This window comes from Pseudophryne corroboree, chromosome 8 (assembly GCF_028390025.1).
Source record: "Pseudophryne corroboree isolate aPseCor3 chromosome 8, aPseCor3.hap2, whole genome shotgun sequence".
NCBI classification, from domain to species: Eukaryota; Metazoa; Chordata; class Amphibia; order Anura; family Myobatrachidae; genus Pseudophryne; species Pseudophryne corroboree.
Window position 1 is genome coordinate 330,886,935 of NC_086451.1, and position 23,953 is coordinate 330,910,887.

At 50.3% G+C, this 23,953-nt stretch overlaps 1 long non-coding RNA gene across 2 annotated transcripts in view; it reads left to right on the top strand.

The window, feature by feature from the left end:
• Window positions 1-6,357: 6,357 nt before the first annotated feature.
• The window catches only part of LOC134947763 (uncharacterized), a 33,531-nt gene continuing 15,935 nt past the window's right edge, over window positions 6,358-23,953 (top strand). For both annotated transcript variants that reach the window (XR_010182757.1, XR_010182756.1), the window contains exon 1: window positions 6,358-6,547. This is a non-coding gene — a long non-coding RNA (uncharacterized LOC134947763). The remainder of the gene's footprint in view (window positions 6,548-23,953) is intronic.

Here is a 23,953-nt window from a genome sequence, read left to right on the forward strand (position 1 = left end):
AGAACAGCAGCGGCGGCACCAGTAGCAGCATCTCGCAAACGCCAACTCTTTCCTAGGCAGGCTACGCTTTGTATCACCGCTTTCCAGAATACGCACACAGCTGAAAACCTCTTACGGCAACTGAGGAAGATCATCGCGGAATGGCTTACCCCAATTGGACTCTCCTGTGGATTTGTGGCATCGGACAACGCCAGCAATATTGTGTGTGCATTAAATATGGGCAAATTCCAGCACGTCCCATGTTTTGCACATACCTTGAATTTGGTGGTGCAGAATTTTTTAAAAAACGACAGGGGCGTGCAAGAGATGCTGTCGGTGGCCAGAAAAATTGCAGGACACTTTCGGCGTACAGGCACCACGTACAGAAGACTGGAGCACCACCAAAAACTACTGAACCTGCCCTGCCATCATCTGAAGCAAGAAGTGGTAACGAGGTGGAATTCAACCCTCTATATGCTTCAGAGGTTGGAGGAGCAGCAAAAGGCCATTCAAGCCTATACAATTGAGCACGATATAGTAGGTGGAATGCACCTGTCTCAAGTGCAGTGGAGAATGATTTCAACGTTGTGCAAGGTTCTGATGCCCTTTGAACTTGCCACACGTGAAGTCAGTTCAGACACTGCCAGCCTGAGTCAGGTCATTCCCCTCATCAGGCTTTTGCAGAAGAAGCTGGAGGCATTGAAGAAGGAGCTAAAAGGGAGCGATTCCGCTAGGCATGTGGGACTTGTGGATGCAGCCCTTAATTCGCTTAACAAGGATTCACGGGTGGTCAATCTGTTGAAATCAGAGCACTACATTTTGGCCACCGTGCTCGATCCTAGATTTAAAGCCTACCTTGGATCTCTCTTTCCGGCAGACACAGGTCTGCTGGGGTTGAAAGACCTGCTGGTGACAAAATTGTCAAGTCAAGCGGAACGCGACCTGTCAACATCTCCTCCTTCACATTCTCCCGCAACTGGGGGTGCGAGGAAAAGGCTCAGAATTCCGAGCCCACCCGCTGGCGGTGATGCAGGGCAGTCTGGAGCGACTGCTGATGCTGACATCTGGTCCGGACTGAAGGACCTGACAACGATTACGGACATGTCGTCTACTGTCACTGCATATGATTCTCTCAACATTGATAGAATGGTGGAGGATTATATGAGTGACCGCATCCAAGTAGGCACGTCACACAGTCCGTACTTATACTGGCAGGAAAAAGAGGCAATTTGGAGGCCCTTGCACAAACTGGCTTTATTCTACCTAAGTTGCCCTCCCACAAGTGTGTACTCCGAAAGAGTGTTTAGTGCCGCCGCTCACCTTGTCAGCAATCGGCGTACGAGGTTACATCCAGAAAATGTGGAGAAGATGATGTTCATTAAAATGAATTATAATCAATTCCTCCGCGGAGACATTGACCAGCAGCAATTGCCTCCACAAAGTACACAGGGAGCTGAGATGGTGGATTCCAGTGGGGACGAATTGATAATCTGTGAGGAGGGGGATGTACACGGTGATATATCGGAGGGTGAAGATGAGGTGGACATCTTGCCTCTGTAGAGCCAGTTTGTGCAAGGAGAGATTAATTGCTTCTTTTTTGGGGGGGGTCCAAACCAACCCGTCATATCAGTCACAGTCGTGTGGCAGACCCTGTCACTGAAATGATGGGTTGGTTAAAGTGTGCATGTCCTGTTTTGTTTATACAACATAAGGGTGGGTGGGAGGGCCCAAGGACAATTCCATCTTGCACCTCTTTTTTCTTTTCTTTTTCTTTGCATCATGTGCTGATTGGGGAGGGTTTTTTGGAAGGGACATCCTGCGTGACACTGCAGTGCCACTCCTAGATGGGCCCGGTGTTTGTGTCGGCCACTAGGGTCGCTAATCTTACTCACACAGCTACCTCATTGCGCCTCTTTTTTTCTTTGCGTCATGTGCTGTTTGGGGAGGGTTTTTTGGAAGGGACATCCTGCGTGACACTGCAGTGCCACTCCTAGATGGGCCCGGTGTTTGTGTCGGCCACTAGGGTCGCTTATCTTACTCACACAGCGACCTCGGTGCAAATTTTAGGACTAAAAATAATATTGTGAGGTGTGAGGTATTCAGAATAGACTGAAAATGAGTGTAAATTATGGTTTTTGAGGTTAATAATACTTTGGGATCAAAATGACCCCCAAATTCTATGATTTAAGCTGTTTTTTAGTGTTTTTTGAAAAAAACACCCGAATCCAAAACACACCCGAATCCGACAAAAAAAATTCGGTGAGGTTTTGCCAAAACGCGTTCGAACCCAAAACACGGCCGCGGAACCGAACCCAAAACCAAAACACAAAACCCGAAAAATTTCAGGCGCTCATCTCTAGAGTCAGTGTCCGTGTCTGTGTCTGTGTCGACCGACTGAGGTAATGGGCGCTTTAGAGCCCCTGACGGTGTTTGAGACGCCTGGACAGGCACTAACTGACTTGCCGGCTGTCTCATGTCGTCAACAGTTTTTTGTAAAGTGCTGACACTATCACGTAATTCCTTAAATAAGACCATCCAGTCAGGTGTCGACTCCCTAGGGGGTGACATTACTAATACAGGCAATTGCTCCGCCTCCACACCATTTTCCTCCTCATACATGTCGACACACGCGTACCGACACACAGCACACACACAGGGAATGCTCTGATAGAGGACAGGACCCCACTAGCCATTGGGGAGACTGAGGGAGAGTTTGCCAGCACACACCAGAGCGCTATATATGTATAGGGACAACCTTATAAATAAGTGTTTCTCCCTTATAGCTGCTATATATGTTTTTATATGCCAAATTAGTGCCCCCCCCCCCTCTCTTTTTTACCCTGTTTCTGTAGTGCAGGACTGCAGGGGAGAGTCAGGGAGACGTCCTTCCAGCGGAGCTGTGAGGGAAAATGGCGCTTGTGTGCTGAGGAGATAGGCTCCGCCCCCTTCACGGCGGCCTTTCTCCCGCTTTTTATGAGGTAAAATGGCAGGGGTTAAATACATCCATATAGCCCAGGAGCTATATGTGATGTATTTTTTACCATAAATAGTGTTTTCATTGCGTCTCAGGGCGCCCCCCCCCCCCAGCGCCCTGCACCCTCAGTGACCGGAGTGTGAAGTGTGCTGAGAGCAATGGCGCACAGCTGCAGTGCTGTGCGCTACCTTTCTTGAAGACAAGATGCCTTCTGCCGCCGATTTCTGGACCTCTTCACTCTTCTGGCTCTGTAAGGGGGCCGGCGGCGCGGCTCCGGGACCCATCCATGGCTGGGCCTGTGATCGTCCCTCTGGAGCTAATGTCCAGTAGCCAAGAAGCCCAATCCACTCTGCACGCAGGTGAGTTCGCTTCTTCTCCCCTTAGTCCCTCGATGCAGTGAGCCTGTTGCCAGCAGGACTCACTGAAAATAAAAAAACCTAAGTCTATACTTTTATTCTAAGCAGCTCAGGAGAGCTACCTAGATTGCACCCTTCTCGGCCGGGCACAAAAACCTAACTGAGGCTTGGAGGAGGGTCATAGGGGGAGGAGCCAGTGCACACCACCTAGTCCTAAAGCTTTTACTTTTGTGCCCTGTCTCCTGCGGAGCCGCTAATCCCCATGGTCCTGACGGAGTCCCCAGCATCCACTTAGGACGTCAGAGAAACATATGTTAGTAAATGTGTGTTTCAGCCCTAGAAACATAACATTGATTGAGATAAAATTTTATTGATTTCAAATCTATAAAAATGAAAACTGACCTTTAGTAAATAAACCCCTAAGACTGCAATGTACACTACATCTATAGTGTTAATTATTAATACTGTAATGTCATACCTCCCAACTTTTATTTCAGCCGAGGAGGGACACCCGATTTTAGGGGGCGTGACCTAACGGAAGGGGTGTAGCCTCGCGGCAAGTGCCGCGATCCCAAGCCACGCTCCTGTTTTCATCATTATGGGGGCATGAACAGCGCTGTGAGAGCTGCCATAATGATGAAAACAGGTGGGACAGCGGGACAGACCGTAAAAACGGGACTGTCCCGACAAAATCGGGACAGTTGGGAGGTATGTAATGTAGACATATACTGTATGTCCAGGGCAGTTTTTCTAGGTTATTCTTCTGGTTCCTCAGACTTGCTCCAATGCTCTGGATTGGATCCCACATCTGATATAAAGCATTCAGCTCAGACAGGATGCCCCTACTGCAACATCTAATGGCTTATACCGCTTTTACATCAACTTAAGCGGGTCGCACCCAGGAGCCCCTTTCCAACCGCTGAACCCAACTCGGCATATTGCCGGGCTGGTGACGTAAGCAGTGACGCGGCAGGGGCAGAGCTTGGAGATCACATGATCTCCAAGCGCCGCCCTTACATACACAATGTAACCCGGCTTCCCGTTTACACAGCACAGCTTGCCAGGTTGAAACTGTGTTCAACCCTGCAAGCTACCCGAGTTGGAATACCGGGTCACTCGATCCGGATTATTCCAACTGGTATCTTTTTCACCTCGCAGCAACGCAGGTTATGCAAGTTCATGTGTAATAATAACCCATGTCACATATAACCCAGTACATTGCACTTTGTATGATGCATGTTATAGCTGCTGTATGCTAATTCTGCCATCTTCATGGACTGGCTACATGCATTCTAAAATCAAGCAATTGGAACCCCCATCTAGAAATCCTGTGTTTGCCACTGGTAAGGGAGCCATAGGGGTATAGTCAATTAGAGTCCGAAACTGCCGTCATGTCGGAAAGATGGCAGTTTCCGACTGGAATAGGTCGGAAGGGGTTCTGAATGCTGTTGGAATACATGTGGATCAGCGGCTTCAGCCGCCAAGACGCATGTATTGTCGGAAGTGGGGCCAAATCCAACAGGTTTTAGCCCAGTTTCCGACAATGTCAATCCGACTTTAAAAAAAGTCGGATTGACACTGTTGGGAACGGGCCAAATCTGTCGGGTTTGGCCCGGCATTGAATAGAGAGCTGTTGGGTCCTTTCCGTCGGAAAGGACCCAACAGCAATTTAATTTATCCCATAGTAGTGGATTCACAAGGGGGAGCGGGTCACACCCGGGTGTCAACCGCCGAGGGGTGACACTAAAATGGACTCCTGCTCAGTGACAGGAGCCAGGCGATGCACTGACCAATGCATGCAGCACTCAGTTCCTGCCATTGTGCACTGCAGATGTCGACACTGCAACCACAGCAGTCTCCGGAGGCATTCCGCATCTCCCGGTCCCCCGGAGTGACCAAAAAGGGGTCCGGGATGTGAAGCCAAGCCCCTCCCATGAGGTCACAGCCTTTCAGCAAGGGCACATCAGTGTCACCATGGTAAGTGATGCCTCTGATCCATAGTAGACTATATGAAACTCACAGCTGTATTAGTCAAACCAAAAGGTAACTTGATACCATAAAATGTGAACAGAAGAAATTGTTAATATTTTGAACGGGGCAATAATTACTATTGTTTTGAAAGGAAGTAATGATCATTAGTATTTTGAGAGTAGCTGCCAGGAAGAAGAGGCATGAGGTGGGATAATGTGTGCTTAGAAAGTGCAGTTCTGTCTCCACTGGTTCTATTATGTTTGTGTATTTATGATGGTATGTTTAATCGGGTGTGGGATGGGTCACCATACCGACGCCATACCAGCGGGGAGAGGGGGCGAGCTCATCTAAGCACCTTGCGGGCTCGCTGCGCTTGCCATGCAGTGGGCTCGCCACAGCTTTTATTCCCACTCTTTGGGTGTCGTGGACACCTACGAGTGTGAAAAGTCCCTGTCAGTCATCATGCCGAATGTCAGGCTTTACACTGTGCGGGATTCCGGCGTCAGTATAGTAACTGGCGGTCTCCTGACCGCCGGTCACATAACCGCATCCCATTTAACCTTTTACTGACCACTTATTTTATTTAGATTAGTTAAATAAGTTTGATAAAGTCTATCCAATAGACCCTTTATAGTGTTAATTATTAATAATGTATTCCATACACTAGCAAGTGTTTATAAAGACTAATGTGCACATATATGTTCCAGGGTCAGTACTGGTTCTTCTACTGCTCCCTCAGACTCCCACACTTGCTCCAATGTTTTGCAGAGTGGGAGATTGTAGATTGCATTTGAAAAGTCCCCTATAGAAATCCTGCATTTGCCCCTGGATTGGTGCGGGGATGTGCCGCAGTGAGAGGAAGCCCTGTTTAGGCAGGTGTGTTGTGTATAGCAAAATTACTTATACTACAGATGACTAGCTAAATTTGGTATTTAATTCTGTGAAGGAGATGAGGATAGCACACTGGGCTAGATGCATCGTCGCTTGAGGAGTAATAAAATGAAGAGAGAAAAAGTACCAGCCAATCATGTGACAGGCTGTTTGAAAAATGACAGTTAGGAGCTGACTGGCTGGTACTTTTCCTCTCTCCATTTTATCACTCTCCAAGCCATGCTGCATCTCGCGCACTATTCCTGCCTTGGAAAAGATCCCAGAAAAGGATTGAAACATGTTGGCTTTGTGTGGCCTATTCGGTAGATGGTGAAGGATTCTGGAGCCGTTGCCTAACTAGGAAATATGCTGCTGTTGTGATCTGGGCCACCCGCAGGTATTTCTTTAAACATGTATAGAGAGAGATAATTTATATTGGTTTTCATGCACAGTAGGTAATTGCACCTTTATTCACACCATCTTGTGGAATGCTTATCTTTTATGAGTGTTTTTTAAACCTTTATATTTTAAAAATTACCTGCATGTTTAAATTACTATTCATACTATTCAGTATGGATCACATCTGAAATGCAATCGCATACTGACGATTTTCATGCCAGTGCGCACGTGCTGCACTTGTTCTGCGCATGCGTGGCCATGGAGATGCGTTTGCATCTAAGTGATACGAATGCCTCTTCCTAATTGACAGGCAGAGGCGCTCGCAGGGCGGTCAGGAGTGGCGAAGTGGCATTGCGGGAGTGGTGCACCGTAAACTGGGGCGGGTTTGGGCCATTTTCGGGGTGGTCGCGTGATGCCACATGTGGCCACTGCAACGGGAAACATGGCCTATCTGCGCCTGCCTTCGCAGCCAGGGGGCATCCCTAATTCAACGGTGGGATTATAATTGAATTGTGACCGCATCACTGGTGGCCATTTGCATGCTGGGAGGCCTTGCCCTGTACTAATTTAGCAAAACTGCAATTGAAGCTGAATAAGGTCCAAAATACGTTTTTGTCTCTCACCTATTTTATGCATCTGACTATAATGTCTTGTGGGAGATTGTGAAGAAGGAGAGATTAGCAGGCTCCATATACTCTGTCAAATAAACAATTGCACTGTGGTCGGAGAAGAGGAGGCGTCCTTGACTCCTTATACAATAGGGGATGTATCATTCTATCATGTACTGACTGATTTCTATAATAAGTGCCAATAGAAAGGACATTAAAAATGTTGGTTGCATTAGTTGTTTAGTTAAGAAATGAGGTTCTCCTTATGTGTGTCCTCTTTACAGACACCTTTGGCAGTGTGCACATTGGATGGTACCTACCTATTGTTATTTTTTTGCTTATTATACTGTATCATGTAAGGTGGCAGTGTTTGATGGGGAGACTTGGAGCTGCAGCTCCATCCACCCCATTATTAATCCACCCTGGGCACAGGTACTGTAGCTATGTATTTGACTGATCAGCAAAAACTAGATTTAATTTTGCAAGAGAAGACGCATCAATTATAGGAAAGCATCTTGCGGTGCAACCTGTACCTATTCCCATTTCCTACCAGGGGATCTGGTTAGCATACTGGTATTGTTGATGCTGGCAGTCAGAATACTGATGCTGGAATCCTGACACTAGTCACAAAACCGACAACGGGATACCAACATCAATGACAATGATGGTGACGGAATCCTGACTGCCGGCATCCCGATTGTAACATTGACAGGGAGGAGCAAGGTTTAAGGTTTAAGCACTAGAAGGAGGGTTAGGGATAGGAAGTTGAGGGGGGTTAATGTTAGGCACGAAGAAGGAAGGGATAGGGTTAGGCATTAAGGGGAGGAAGGTTAGGCTGTGGAGAGGGAGGATTAGGGATAGGTACTAAGCAGGGAGGTTAGGATTAGGCTGCGGGGAGGGAGGGTTAGGGTTAGGCTGCAGGGAGGGAGGGTTAGGGGGGTTGAGGGGGAGGCTTAGAATACTTACTTACAAAGTGTCGGTATTCTGACCAATCAGTGCCATTTCTTGGGGCGGGCGAGCCCGCCGCCGCACTTCTGCAGGTCCTTGCTTCCTTCTCCTCCCTCTTCCCAAGTACTCTGCTCATGGTGCGGAGTTTCGCGGAATGACGCGGTTGCATCGTGATGTCACGACTCACGACGCAATCGCTTCATTCACGAAACTCCGCCCCCCAAGTGGAGTACTGATGACAAGAGGAGGGAGAGCCAAGCTACTAGAAGGACGAGGCGGCCGGCGTGAGGAGGGAGAGGCGGGCCAAAGAGCGGGAAGAAGCTCTGCAAATGTAAGTAAGTCTCTCTCTCTCTCTCTCTCTCTCTCTCTCTCTCCCTTCCCCCCCACTTGACACTTGCCTGCCTAATGTGTAAAATGGGGACTCTTGCCTGCCTGATGTGTAAAATGGGGACTCTTGCCTGTATAATGTGTAAAATGGGGACACTTGCCTGCCTGATGTGTAAAATGGGGACACTTGCCTGCCTAATGTGTAAAATGGGGACTCTTGCCTGCCATAATGTGTAAAATGGGGACACTTGCCTGCCTAATGTGTAAAATGGGGACTCTTGCCTGCCGTAATATATAACATGGGGACACTTGCCTGCCGTAATGTGTAAAATGGGACACTTGCCTGCCGTAATGTGTAAAACGTGGACTCTCGCCTGCCGTAATGTGTAAAATGGGGACACTTGCCTGTGTAGTGTGTAAAATAGGGACTCTTGCCTGCAGTAATAAGTAAAATGGGGACTCTTGCCTGCCTAATGTGTAAAATGGGAACTCTTGCCTGCCATATTGTGTAAAATGGGGACACTTGCCTGCTTAATGTGTAAAATGGGGACTCTTGTCTGCCATAATATGTAAAATGGGGACACTTGCCTGACGTAATGTGTAAAATGGCGACTCTCGCCTGCCGTAATGTGTAAAATGGGGACACTTGCCTGTGTAATGTGTAAAATGGGGACTCTTGCCTGCCGTAATAAGTAAAATGGGGACTCTTGCCTGCCTAATGTGTAAAGTGAGGACACTTGCCTGCGTAATGTGTAATGTGGGGACACTTGCCTGCGTAATGTGTAAAATGGGGACACTTGCCTGCGTAATGTGTAAAATGGGGACACTTGCCTGCCTAATGTGTAAAATGGGGACACTTGCCTGCCATAATATGTAAAATGGGGACACTTGCCTACGTAATGTGTAAAAATAAGATTTTACTTACCGATAAATCTATTTCTCGTAGTCCGTAGTGGATGCTGGGGACTCCGTCAGGACCATGGGGATTAGCGGCTCCGCAGGAGACAGGGCACAAAACTAAAGCTTTAGGATCAGGTGGTGTGTACTGGCTCCTCCCCCTATGACCCTCCTCCAAGCCTCAGTTAGGATACTGTGCCCGGACGAGCGTACACAATAAGGAAGGATATTGAATCCCGGGTAAGACTCATACCAGCCACACCAATCACACCGTATAACTTGTGATCTAAACCCAGTTAACAGTATGACAAACGTAGGAGCCTCTGAACAGACGGCTCACAACAATAACAACCCGATTTTTTTGTAACAATAACTATGTACAAGTATTGCAGACAATCCGCACTTGGGATGGGCGCCCAGCATCCACTACGGACTACGAGAAATAGATTTATCGGTAAGTAAAATCTTATTTTCTCTGACGTCCTAAGTGGATGCTGGGGACTCCGTCAGGACCATGGGGATTATACCAAAGCTCCCAAACGGGCGGGAGAGTGCGGATGACTCTGCAGCACCGAGTGAGAGAACTCCAGGTCCTCCTCAGCCAGGGTGTGCCCCTGACCAAGTAGCAGCTCGGCAAAGTTGTAAAGCCGAGACCCCTCGGGCAGTCGCCCAAGATGAGCCCCCTTCTTTGTGGAATGGGCATTTATATATTTTGGCTGTGGCAGTCCTGCCACAGAATGTGCAAGCTGAATTGTACTACACATTCAACTAGCAATCTTCTGCTTAGAAGCAAGAGCACCCAGTTTTTTGGGTGCATACAGGATAACAGCAAGTCAGTTTTCCTGACTCCAGCCGTCCTGGAAATCTATATTTTCAGGGCCCTGACAACATCTAGCAACTTGGAGTCCTCCAAGTCTCTAGTAGCCGCAGGTACCACAATAAGCTGGTTCAGATGAAACGCTGACACCAACTTAGGGAGAAACTGGGGACGAGTCCGCAGCTCTGCCCTGTCCGAATGGACAATCAGATATGGGCTTTTGTGAGACAAAGCCGCCAATTCTGACACTCGCCTGGCCGAGGCCAGGGCCAACATCATGGTCACTTTCCATGTGAGATATTTCAAATCCACAGATTTGAGCGGTTTAAACCAACGTGATTTGAGGAATCCCAGGACTACGTTGAGATCCCACAGTGCCACTGGAGGCACAAAAGGGGGTTGTATATGCAGTACTCCCTTGTCAAATTTCTGGACTTCAGGAACTGAAGCCAATTCTTTCTGGAAGAAAATCGACAGGGCCGAAATTTGAACCTTAATGGACCCCAATTTGAGGCCCATAGACACTCCTGTTTGCAGGAAATGCAGGAATCGACCGAGTTGAAATTTCTTCGTGGGGCCTTCCTGGCCTCACACCACGCAACATATTTTCGCCACATGTGGTGATAATGTTGTGCGGTCACCTCCTTCCTGGCTTTGACCAGGGTAGGAATGACCTCTTCCGGAATGCCTTTTTCCCTTAGGATCCGGCGTTCAACCGCCATGTTGTCAAACGCAGCCGCGGTAAGTCTTGGAACAGACATGGTACTTGCTGAAACAAGTCCCTTCTTATCGGCAGAGGCCCTGAGTCCTCTGTGAGCATCTCTTGAAGTTCCGGGTACCAAGTCCTTCTTGGCCCATCCGGAGCCACGAGTATAGTTCTTACTCCTCTACGTCTTATAATTCTCAGTACCTTTGGTATGAGAAGCAGAGGAGGGAACACATACACCGACTGGTACACCCCTGGTGTTACCAGAACGTCCACAGCTATTGCCTGAGGGTCTCTTGACCTGGCGCAATACCTGTCCAGTTTTTTGTTCAGGCGGGACGCCATCATGTCCACCTTTGGTCTTTCCCAACGGTGCACAATCATGTGGAAAAAACTTCTCGATGAAGTCCCCACTCTCCCGGGTGGAGGTCGTGCTGAGGAAGTCTGCTTCCCAGTTGTCCACTCCCGGAATGAAAACTGCTGACAGTGCTATCACATGATTTTCCGCCCAGCGAAGAATCCTTGCAGTTTCTGCCATTGTCCTCCTGCTTCTTGTGCCGCCCTGTCTGTTTACGTGGGCGACTGCCGTGATGTTGTCCCACTGGATCAATACCGGCTGACCTTGAAGCAGAGGTCTTGCTAAGCTTAGAGCATTGTAAATTGCTCTTAGCTCCAGTATATTTATGCGGAGAGAAGTCCCCAGACTTGATCACACTCCCTGGAAATTTTTTTCCCTGTGTGACTGCTCCCCAGCCTTTCAAGCTGGAATCCGTGGTCACCAGGACCCAGTCCTGAATGCATAACTGTGGCCCTTTAGTAGATGAGCACTCTGCAGCCACCACAGAAGAGACACCCTTGTCCTTGGAGACAGGGTTATCCGCTGATGCATCTGAAGATGCGATCCGGACCATTTGTCCAGCAGATCCCACTGAAAAGTTCTTGCGTGAAATCTGCCGAATGGAATCGCTTCGTAAGAAGCCACCATTTTTCCCAGGACCCTTGTGCAATGATGCACTGACACTTTTCCTGGTTTTTTGGAGGATCCTGACTAGCTCGGATAACTCCCTGGCTTTCTCCTCCGGGAGAAACACCTTTTTCTGGACTGTGTCCAGAATCATCCCTAGGGACAGCAGACGTGTCGTCGGAGACAGCTGCGATTTTGGAATATTTAGAATCCACCCGTGCTGTCGTAGAACTACTTGAGATAGTGCTACTCAGACCTCCAACTGTTCTCTGGACCTTGCCCTTATCAGGAGATCGTCCAAGTAAGGGATAATTAAGACGCCTTTTCTTTGAAGAAGAATCATCATTTCGGCCATTACCTTGGTAAAGACCCGGGGTGCCGTAGACAATCCAAACGGCAGCGTCTGAAACTGATAGTGACAGTTTTGTACCACGAACCTGAGGTACCCTTTGTGAGAAGGGCAAATTTGGACATGGAGGTAAGCATCCTTGATGTCCAGGGACACCATATAGTCCCCTTCTTCCTGGTTCGCTATCACTGCTCTGAGTGACTCCATTTAGAATAGGTCTCACCGAGCCGTCTGGCTTCAGTACCACAATATAGTGTGGAATAATACCCCTTTACTTGTTGTAGGAGGGGTACTTTGATTATCACCTGCTGGGAATACAGCTTGTGAATTGTTTCCAATACTGCCTCCCTGTCGGAGGTAGACGTTGGTAAAGCAAACTTCAGGAACCTGCGAGGGGGAGACGTCTCGAATTTCCAATCTGTACCCCTGGGATACTACTTGTAGGATCCAGGGGTCCACTTGCGAGTGAGCCCACTGCGTGCTGAAACTCTTGAGACGACCCCCCACCGCACCTGTTTGTACGGCCCCAGCGTCATGCTGAGGACTTGGCAGAAGCGGTGGAAGGCTTCTGTTCCTGGGAATGGGCTGCCTGCTGCAGTCTTCTTCCCTTACCTCTATCCCTGGGCAGATATTATGGGGATGAAAGGACTGAGGCTGAAAAGACTATGTCTTTTTCTGCTGAGATGTGACTTGGGGTAAAAAAGGTGGATTTTCTAGCTGTTGCCGTGGCCACCAGGTCCGATGGACCGACCCCAAATAACTCCTCCCCTTTATACGGCAATACTTCCATGTGCCGTTTGGAATCTGCATCACCTGACCACTGTCGTGTCCATAAACATCGTCTGTCAGATATGGACATCGCACTTACTCTTGATGCCAGAGTTTCGCATATATAGAAATGCATCTTTTAAATGCTCTATAGTCAATAAAATACTGTCCCTGTCAAGGGTATCAATATTTCCAGTCAGGGAATCCGACCAAGCCACCCCAGCGCTGCCCATCCAGGCTGAGGCGATCGCTGGTCGCAGTATAACACCAGTATGTGTGTATATACTTTTTAGGATATTTTCCAACCTCCTATCAGTTGGCTCCTTGAGGGCGTCCGTATCTGGAGACGGTAACGCCACTTGTTTTTATAAGCGTGTGAGCGCCTTATCCACCCTAAGGTGTGTTTCCCAACGCGCCATAACTTCTGGCGGGAAAGGGTATACCGCCAATAATTTTCTTTCGGGGGAAACCCACGCATCATCACACACTTCATTTAATTTATCTGATTCAGGAAAAACCACATGTAGTTTTTTCACACTCCACATAATACCCTTTTTTGTGGTACTTGTAGTATCAGAAATATGTAACATCTCCTTCATTGCCCTTAACAAGTAACGTGTGGCCCTAAAGGAAAATACGTTTGTTTCTTCACCGTCGACACTGGAGTCAGTGTCCGTGTCTGTGTCTGTGTCGACCGACTGAGGTAAAAAGGACGTTTTAACGCCCCTGACGGTGTTTTAGACGCCTGGACAGGTACTAATTGGTTTGCCGGCCGTCTCATGTCGTCAACCGACCTTGCAGCGTGTTGACATTATCACGTAATTCCTTAATTAAGCCATCCATTCCGGTGTCGACTCCCTAGAGAGTGACATCACCATTACCGGCAATTGCTCTGCCTCCACACCAACATCGTCCTCATACATGTCGACACACACGTACCGACACACAGCAGCCACACAGGGAATGCTCTAATCGAAGACAGGACCCTCTTAGCCCTTTGGGGAGACAGAGGGAGAGTTTGCCAGCACACACCAAAAGCGCTATAAATGTATATAAACAACCCTAGAAGGTGTTGTTTTTGATATAAGCGCTTTTAATATATCAATATCGCCAAATTATGCCCCCCTTCTCTTTGTTACCCTGTTTCTGTAGTGCAGTGCAGGGGAGAGTCCTGGGAGCCTTCCTCACCAGCGGAGCTGAGCAGGAAAATGGCGCTGAGTGCTGAGGAGAATAAGCTCCGCCCCTTTTACGGCAGGCTTTTCTCCCGGGTTTTTAAGAAAACTGGCCTGGGTTAAATACATACATATAGCCTTAATGGCTATATGTGATGTATTTATTTTGCCACTAAAGGTATTTAATATTGCTGCCCAGGGCGCCCCCAGCAGCGCCCTGCACCCTCCGTGACTGAATCAGTGAGACGTGTAGCAACAATGGCGCACAGCTGCAGTGCTGTGCGCTACCTTCATGAAGACTGAGGAGTCTTCTGCCGCCTGCTTTCCGGACCTCCGTCTTCAGCGTCTGTAAGGGGGATCGGCGGCGCGGCTCCGGGACGAACCCCAGGAGGACCTGTGTTCCGACTCCCTCTGGAGCTAAGTGTCCAGTAGCCTAAGACTCCAATCCATCCTGCACGCAGGTGAGTTGGAAATCTCTCCCCTAAGTCCCTCGATGCAGTGATCCTGTTGCCAGCAGGATTCACTGAGATTTAAACCTAAAAAAACTTTTTCTAAGCAGCTCTTTAGGAGAGCCACCTAGATTGCACCCTTCTCGGACGGGCACAAAAACCTAACTGAGGCTTGGAGGAGGGTCATAGGGGGAGGAGCCAGTACGCACCATGTGATCCTAAAAGCTTTATTTAGATGTGCCCTGTCTCCTGCGGAGCCCGCTATTCCCCATGGTCCTGACGGAGTCCCAGCATCCACTAGGACGTTAGAGAAATGGGGACTCTTACCTGCCATAATGTGTAAAATGGGGACACTTGCCTACGTAATGTGTAAAATGGGGACACTTTTTTTTTCTTCTTCCCCCCCCCCCCCTTCCCTGTGGTGGCCGTGATCTGTTGGTGCAAGGTCAAAATCTGGGGTGTAAGGTAGTCTTTTCAGATGAGGCCACGCCCATTTTAATGAGACCACACCCATTTTAATGAGGTCACGCCCCCTTGCCGGAAGCGCGCACCGAGGAGGCTTGTTCTTTTTGTATCTAGGGGGGGGGGGGGGGGGGGGAGGGAGCATTTTCTTCTTTTTATGTCAGGGGGGGGGGGGGCGCATTTTTAAATCTCGCACTGGGAGCCAAAATGGCTAGAAACAACCCTGTGACTAATGACATCCCAAGCGCCGGGATTCTGATACCATCCCCCTACCAGGGACAGAATAGGGCTCTATGCCGTCTTATACCGACCAAGCCCCCTAAACCTGTGATGCCATGACATCCCACCTAGGGAGAGTGGCCTAAGAATGTTCCAGGCAGCTCCACATGTTGCAAGGTGCCTGTCCAGAGTGTTCCTTGGATGCTCCAGGCAGCTTACCAGCAGTGCTAGAAGGCACCCTGCAAGCCACAAGCAGGAGCCATCGGGTATCGATGGTGCCATCCACAGGGCCATGCACCCTGTGCAATGGCACCACTCATACACCTATAGTTATAAGATGTACTAAGACTTGGATAAGGTACCAGCCAATCAGCTAATAACTGCCATGTTACAGGTTGTGTTTGAAAAAAGACAGGAGCTCATTGGCTGGTACTTTATCTCTCTCCACTTTATCTCTCTCCACGGCTTAGTACATTTTACGCTTGGTTTGATACCTGTAATCATCAGTGCAGACTTACAGCAGCCAACAAATGTAATGCCTGAAAACAGGTGTATTTACACTTACGTCCAATGCTGCAGAGACAGCAGTTGTATCGACATGCCCTCGCTTAGCTTTGCCCCAGCATGAATGCCCCCTTACAGCCCAGTTACACCTTCTCAGTTGCAAGTGCAGATGTTGCCAATACTTGTGTGCGCTCAGTTCTAGACTATGCGGAGTGCAATGACACGTAAGATATGCTCTGCACGTAGTAATAGGACTGAAGTTACCATTTTTGCATGATCACCATCCATGTACTGTACTTATCTGTAGCTAATGACACACTAAAACCAACTCATAACACTTCAATATTTACTACTCCAGATCAATTTTGAGTATATATGTTTATTAAATTACATACAATTGTATTAGTAATGTAAACCTTATATTCCAAATATTTAGCAATAAACAGAAAAGCATCTGCAAAATTCACAGAAAAAACAATTAAGCTCTTTATCCTGAGTTCACTGTATTCATTGTCATTTCATACTTCCACGGCCTATAAGGCAGAGCCATAACTGGTGCCAAGTGCAACATGCTGCTTCATATCTAACAGCGAGTCTGACAAGCGGAGGCCAATATTGGTGCCAGTGGTTAACCCGCGGCCACACAACCTAGTGCCCAGTGTGCCGAGACTGGTGCCAGGGGTCAACCCGCAGCCCAACAGCCCAGTGCCCACTATGCTGAGACTGGTGGCAGGGGTCAACCCGTGGCCCCACAGCCTAGAGCCCAGTGTGCTGAGACTGGTGCCAGGGGTAAACCCGCGGCCCCACAAACTAGTGCCCAGTGTGCCGAGACTGGTGCCAGGGGTTACACGCAGCCCCACAACCTAGTGCCCAGTGTGCTGAGACTGGTGCCAGGGGTCAACCCGCGGCCCGATGATCTAGTGCCCAGTGTGCCGAGACTGGTGCCAGGGTTCAACCCACGGCCCCACAACTTAATGACCAGTGTGCTGAGACTGGTGCCAGGGGTCAATCCACGGCCCCACAACCTAGTGCCCAGTGTGCTGAGACTGGTGCCAGGGGTCAATCCACTGCCCCACAACCTTGTGCCCAGTGTGCTGAGACTGGTGCCAGGGGTCAACCCACGGCCCCACGACCTAGTGCCCAGTGTGGCGAGAATGGTGCCAAGGGTCAACCTGCGGACCCACAACCTAGTATCCAGTGTGCCGAGACTGGTGCCAGGGGTCACACACAGCCCCACAACCTCGTGTCCAGTCTGCTGAGACTGGTACCAGGGGTCAACCAGCGGCCCGACGACATAGTGCCCAGTGTGCTGAGACTGGTGCCAGGGGTCAACCCACAGCCCCACAACTTAATGCCCAGTGTGCTGAGACTGGTGCCAGGGGTCAATCCACGGCCCCACAACCTTGTGCGGCAGTGTGCTGAGACTGGTGCCAGGGGTCAACCCACGGCCCCATGACCTAGTGCCCAGTGTGGCGAGAATGGTGCCAAGGGTCAACCTGCGGACCCACAACCTAGTATCCAGTGTGCCGAGACTGGTGCCAGGGGTCACACACAGCCCCACAACCTCGTGTCCAGTCTGCTGAGACTGGTACCAGGGGTCAACCAGCGGCCCGACGACATAGTGCCCAGTGTGCCGAGACTGGTGCCAGGGGTCAACCCACAGTCCCACAACTTAGTGCCCAGTGTGCTGAGACTGGTACCAGGGGTGAACCCACGGCCCGACGACCTAGTGCCCAGTGTGCCGAGACTGGTGCCAGGGGTCAACCCACAGCCCCACAACATAGTGCCCAGTGGGTCAACCTGCAGACCCATAACCTAGTGCCCAGTGTGCCGAGACTGGTGCCAGGGGTAATCCGCTGCCCCACAACTTAGTGCCCAGTGTGCTGAGACTGGTACCAGGGGTCAACCTGCTGCATGCTGACCTAGTGGCCAGTGTGCCAAGATGGGTGCCAGGGGCCAACCCCGGACCCACATCCTAATGCCCAGTGTTCTGGGACTTGTTCCAGGGGTCAACCAGCGGCCCAACAACCTAGAGCCCAGTGTGCCGAGACTGGTGCCAGGGGTCAACCTGCAGCCCCACAAACTAGAGCCCAGTGTGCCGAGACTGGTGCCAGGGGTCAACCTGCAGCCCCACAACCTAGAGCCCAGTGTGCCGAGACTTGTGCCAGGGGTCAATCCATGGCCCTACAACCTTGTGCCCAGTGTGCCGAGATCGGTGCTAGGGGTCAACCCACGGCCCCACAATCTAGTGCCCAGTGTGCCGAGACAGGTGACAGAGGTCACCCTCAGCCCCATAATCTAGTGCCCAGTGTGCCGAAACTGGTGCCAGGGGTCAGCCCGTGGCCCCACAACCTAGTGTCCAGTGTGCCAAGACTGGTGCAAGGGGTCAACCGGAGACCTCACAACCTACTGCCCAGTGTGCCGACACTGAATCCATGTGTTAACCCTCAGCCTCACAACCTAGTGCCCAGTGTGCCAAGACTTGTGCCAGGGGTCAACCCGCGGCCCCACAACTTAGTGCACAGTGTGCCTGGACTGGTGCCAGGAGTGAACTCTCAGCACAACGACCAAGTGCCCAGTGTGCCGAGACTGGTGCCAGGGGTCAAACTGCATCCCCACAACCTAGTACCCAGTGTGCCGAGACTGGTGCCAGGGGTCACCTGCTGCCCCACAACCTAGTGCCCACTGTGCCAAGACTGGTGTCAGGGATCAACTCGTGGCCCCACAACCTAGTTCCCAGTGTGCCGAGATTGGTGCCAGGGGTCAACCCGTGGCCCCACATCCTAGTGCCCAGTGTGTGAAGACTGGTGCGAGGGGTCAACCCGTGGCCCCACAACCTAGTACCCATGTGCCAAGACTGGTGCCAGGGGTCAACCTGCATCCCCACAACATAGTGCCCAATGTGCTGAGAATGGTGCCAGGGGTTAACCCGTGGCCCCACAACCTAGTGCCCAGTGTGCCGACACTGGTTCCAGGGTTCAACCCACAGCCCCACAACCTAGTGCCCAGTGTGCCGATACTGGTGCCAGGTGTCAACCCATGGCCCCACAACCTAGAGCTCAGTGTGCCAAGACTGGTGCCAGGGGTCAGCCTGTGGCCTTACAACCTAGTTCCTGATGTGCCGAAACAAGCAGGCGGAAGCTGAAACTGATGCCAGGGGTAATACACAGCCTCACAATCTAGTGCCCAGTGTGCAGAACCAAGTAGGCGGAGGCCGAAAGTGCCCAGTCTAACAAACAGGCAGCAGGGCATGATTTCCCACAAGGCAACCTAGGTGCCTGCCTAGGGCCCTGCGGTTTGCAAGGGTCCCATGGACAGGCCCAAGGAAATCCGGCCTATGTTCCGTTCCCAGAGGAGCCCTGTGCTGCATGTGTGCCAGATGCCGCACATGTCATGACGTCAAGTGACAGACCCGTCCGATTTGTGTCCTTAGCAGTGAGCATCGGAGTGCGGTGGTTCCATTGGTGCATCTCAGACAGAGAATAAAGAAGTCTGCAGGTCTGGGATGCTGTGGAAGAGGCTGAAGAGGGTCAATTCCCAGTACAACAACATGTCAGGCAAAAGGAGTAGGGCACAGACTGCCTTTTGGGAGGTTGGGTAAGACCCATCTGTTATTGGCATCCTCTCCTTGTGACTGGCTTCCTTTTGTTTTTATATGATTGAGTTACACCGATTTGCTTTGTATTGTGACCTATTAAACCACTTTAATCCCTTTAACAGCCATTGATCTGCCACATGCAATATGAGCTAGATATACACTAAAAGATATAGGATCAAAGTTGCTTTTATCAAAGTGACATCATTCTGCATTGTTTGTACCCCACATAAGTGCGAGGAGCTGTATTTGGGTGTTGCTTACTGTACCAGTAGGGGCCTATGCAGCAGCCAGTGAACCCCTCCCTGTAGTATATAGCATCTAGTCAGCCTGTACAGATTTAGGGGTATATTCAATTGAAGTCGAAAGCTGCCGTCTGTCGAAAAAGGCATCAGTTTTCGACTTTTTAAGGTCGAATCGTGATTCGACCTATTCAATAAAACCCCAAATTTTTCGACAAGTCGAGGAATTCGACTTGTCAAAAAGCACGTGGATAGGTGGTATAGCTGCCGATCCACGTGCTTGTGTGGAAAACGAGGCCAAAACCGACATGTTTTGGCCCCCTTTTCAACCATCTCAGTCCGACATAAAAAAATGTCGGATTGAGATGTGGGACTCAGAGGAGGAGAGGGGGGAGAGCCGCAGGGAGATGGGGGACATCCGCGGGCATACAGGGGAGAGCGGCGCTACAGCACAGCGCTGCAGCAGGATGTCTCACAGCCGCTCACGGCAGCGTCCACCCGGCTCCAGCAAGTGAGGTCACGCTTGCTGGAGCCGGGTGAACACTGCCGTGAGGTCGGGCGGCTGTGAGACGTCCTTCTGCAACGCTACTCTAACGCTGCTCTCCTCCGTCTGCCTGCGGCTGTCCCCGCTGGTCTCCCCGCGGCTCCCCCCCTCTCCTCCTCTGGGACCCTCATCTCAATATCGACTTTTTAAAAGTCGAATTGAGATGAGATTGAATAGGGGTTGTCGGATCCATTCCAACAAATGCATGTCGGAATGGATCCGACCCTAATTGAATATACCCCTTATTGTACGAGCACCTCACACTGCGGGTGGGGGAGGGGTGGGTCTGGGGGGTGCTGTGGGTGGGGGAGGTGCGGTTGCGGGGGTGTCGTGGATGGGGGAGGGGCGGGGGTGCCACGGGTGTGGCATGGGGCAGGTGCAGGTGTGCCGTGGGTGGGGGTCTGGAGGTGCTGTGGTTGGTGGAGTGGCAGGTGTGGGGGAGTTGTGGATGGGGAGGGAACTCAGAGAAGCTGCAGGTGGGGGGGACCATGGATGGGGGAGGGTGTCCAGAGGTGCTAAGGTTGGGGGAGGTGCTTATGGGGGGTGCGGATAGAGGAGGGGGTCGGAAGGTGCTGCGGGTGGAGGAGGGGTGGGTGAGTGGGGGCTGCGAATGGGGGAGGGGTTCGGAAGGACTGTGGGTGGGGGAGGGGCAGGTGTGGGGCTGCCGCAGATGGGGCATGGGTACAGGAGGTGCTGCGGGTGAGGAAGGGGCTGGTGAGGGGGTGCCGCGGGTGGGGTAGGGGGACCGGAGGCACGGGGGGTGGTGGAGGGGTGGAGGTGCCTCGGATGGGGGAGGGGGTCCGGAGGTGCTGCAGGTGGGGGAGGGTTGGGTGTGGGGGTGACGTAGGTGGGGTAAGGGGTACGGAGGCACTGTGGGTGGTGGAGGGGCAGGTGCGGTGGTGGCACGGATGGGGGAGAGGGGATCCGGAGGCACTGTGGGTGGGGAAGGGGCAAATGTTGGAGTGCTGTGGGTGGGTTAGGGGGTCCGGAGGTGCAGGGGGGGTGGGTTTGCCGTGGATGTGGGAAGGGCAGGTGCGGGGCTGCTTTGGATGGCGGAGGGGTCCGGAGGCGCTCCGGGTGGTGGAGGGGTGGGTGTGAGGGTGTTGCCGGTGGGGTAGGGGGTCCGGAGGTGCCCGTACACATTATGCAACACCATAACCCCAATTCACATTACGATATATAGTGCTTCCGTTCATATTGTGCCTCATTACAGTACATTAAAATGCCCTCCAGTTAATTTTATACTACACTTCAATAAGCAGGTCCAGGGGCACACCTAGATATATTGCAGACCCCAAGGAAAAAGTTTGAAAGGACCCCTATGTACCACCAAATGGCGAAAAATGTATATAACACATGTAACTTTGACAGGGAAGGTGGGCCCCTCTCAGCTTTGGGCCCCATAGCAGCTGCACTGCTACACCTATGGTAGCTACGCCCTTCCTGCTACCTCTGAAGTGGAGGGAGAGAGAAATATAATGACCTTCAAAGTATCTATCGTTCCATACTTTGCATGCACATAAAAAAACTGGAAATGGAAAATTAATTTTGTGTAAATTAGAGATGAGCGGGTTCGGTTCTCCAGGATCCGAACCCCCCCGAACTTCACCTATTTTACACGGTTCCGAGGCAGCCTCAGATCTTCCCGCCTTGCTTGGTTAAACCGAACGCGCCTGAACATCATCATCCCGCTTTCGGATTCTCGCGAGATTCGTATTCTATATAAAGAGCCGCACGTCGCCTGCCATTTTCACTCGTGCATTGGAGATTGAACAGAGAGGACGTGGTTGCATTCTCTCCCTGAAAAGCTCCGTAATCTGTGCTCAGTGTGCTGCAAATATCTGTGCTCAGTGTACTGCAAATATCTGTGCTCAGTGTGCTGAAAATATCTACGTTCTCTGCCTGAAAATGCTCCATATCTGTGCTCAGTGTGCTGCAAATATCTGTGCTCAGTGTGCTGCATTGTGTGACTGGGGACCACCAGTATATAATTATAGTAGAACAGTACAGTAGGCCATTGCTGTATCTTGCAGCTCTGTGTCAAGTATACTATCTCTGTGCTGCATTATTGTGAGCAGTATATAGTAGGACAGTGCAGCATTTTGGTGACCAGCAGTATACATATAGTACAGTACAGTAGGCCATTGCTGTATCTTACAGCTCTGTGTCAAGTATACTATCTCTGTGCTGCATTATTGTGAGCAGTATATAGTAGGACAGTGCAGCATTTTGGTGACCAGCAGTATACATATAGTACAGTACAGTAGGCCATTGCTGTATCTTGCAGCTCTGTGTCAAGTATACTATCTCTGTGCTGCATTATTGTGAGCAGTATATAGTAGGACAGTGCAGCATTTTGGTGACCAGCAGTATACATATAGTACAGTACAGTAGGCCATTGCTGTATCTTGCAGCTCTGTGTCAAGTATACTATCTCTGTGCTGCATTATTGTGAGCAGTATATAGTAGGGCAGTGCAGCATTTTAGTGACCAGCAGTATACATATAGTACAGTACAGTAGGCCATTGCTGTATCTTGCAGCTCTGTGTCATTTCTAGTATCCTGATCAGTGCTCAATATCTGCAGCATTGTTGTGACCAGTATGTATACTGCACTGTGCGATGTGTGTTATACACCTGGTGATTTTATACATCCTGTAATCTGTACTGAGCGATGTGTGAGATACACCTGGGGATTGTACACCCTGTATACTGTACTGTGCAACGTTTGTGATTAGAGATGAGTGGGTTCGGTTCCTCGGAAACCGAACCCCCCCGAACTTCACCCATTTTACACGGGTCCGAGGCATACTCGGATTCTCCTGTATGGCTCGGTTAACCCGAGCGCGCCCGAACGTCATCATCCCGCTGTCGGATCCTTGCGAGATTCGGATTCTATATAAGGAGCCGCGCGTTGCCACCATTTTTCACTCGTGCATTGGAAATGATAGTGAGAGGACGTGGCTGGCGTCCTCTTACTTTGTTTCAGGGGGCTGCATATCTTTATTCTGGGGACCAGCAGTATTATAGGAGGAGTACAGTGCAGAGTTTTGCTGACCAGTGACCACCAGTATTATACGTTGTCTGCCTGAAAAACGCTCCATATCTGTGCTCAGTGTGCTGCATATATCTGTGCTCACACTGCTTTATTGTGGGGACTGGGAACCAGCAGTATTATATAGGAGTACAGTGCAGAGTTTTGCTGCCCAGTAACCACCAGTATACGTTGTCTGCCTGAAAAACGCTCCATATCTGTGCTCAGTGTGCTGCATATATCTGTGCTCACACTGCTTTATTGTGGGGACTGGGGACCAGCAGTATTATATAGGAGGAGTACAGTGCAGAGTTTTGCTGACCAGTGACCACCAGTATACGTTGTCTGCCTGAAAAACGCTCTTTATCTGTGCTCAGTGTGCTGCATATATCTGTGCTCACACTGCTTTATTGTGGGGACTGGGGACCAGCAGTATTATATAGGAGGAGTACAGTGCAGAGTTTTGCTGACCAGTGACCACCAGTATTATACGTTCTCTGCCTGAAAAACGCTCCATATCTGTGCTGCATTGTAGTATATAGTAGGAGTACAGTGCATCATTTTGCTGACCACCAGTACATAATATATAGGAGTACGGTACAGAAAGCCACTGCTCTACCTACCTCTGTGTCGTCAAGTATACTATCCATCCATACCTGTGGTGCATTTCAGTTTTGCACAGTTTGCTGACCACCAGTATATAATATATAGCAGTACGGTACAGTAGGCCACTGCTCTGCCTACCTCTGTGTCGTCAAGTATACTATCCATCCATACCTGTGGTGCATTTCAGTTTTGCA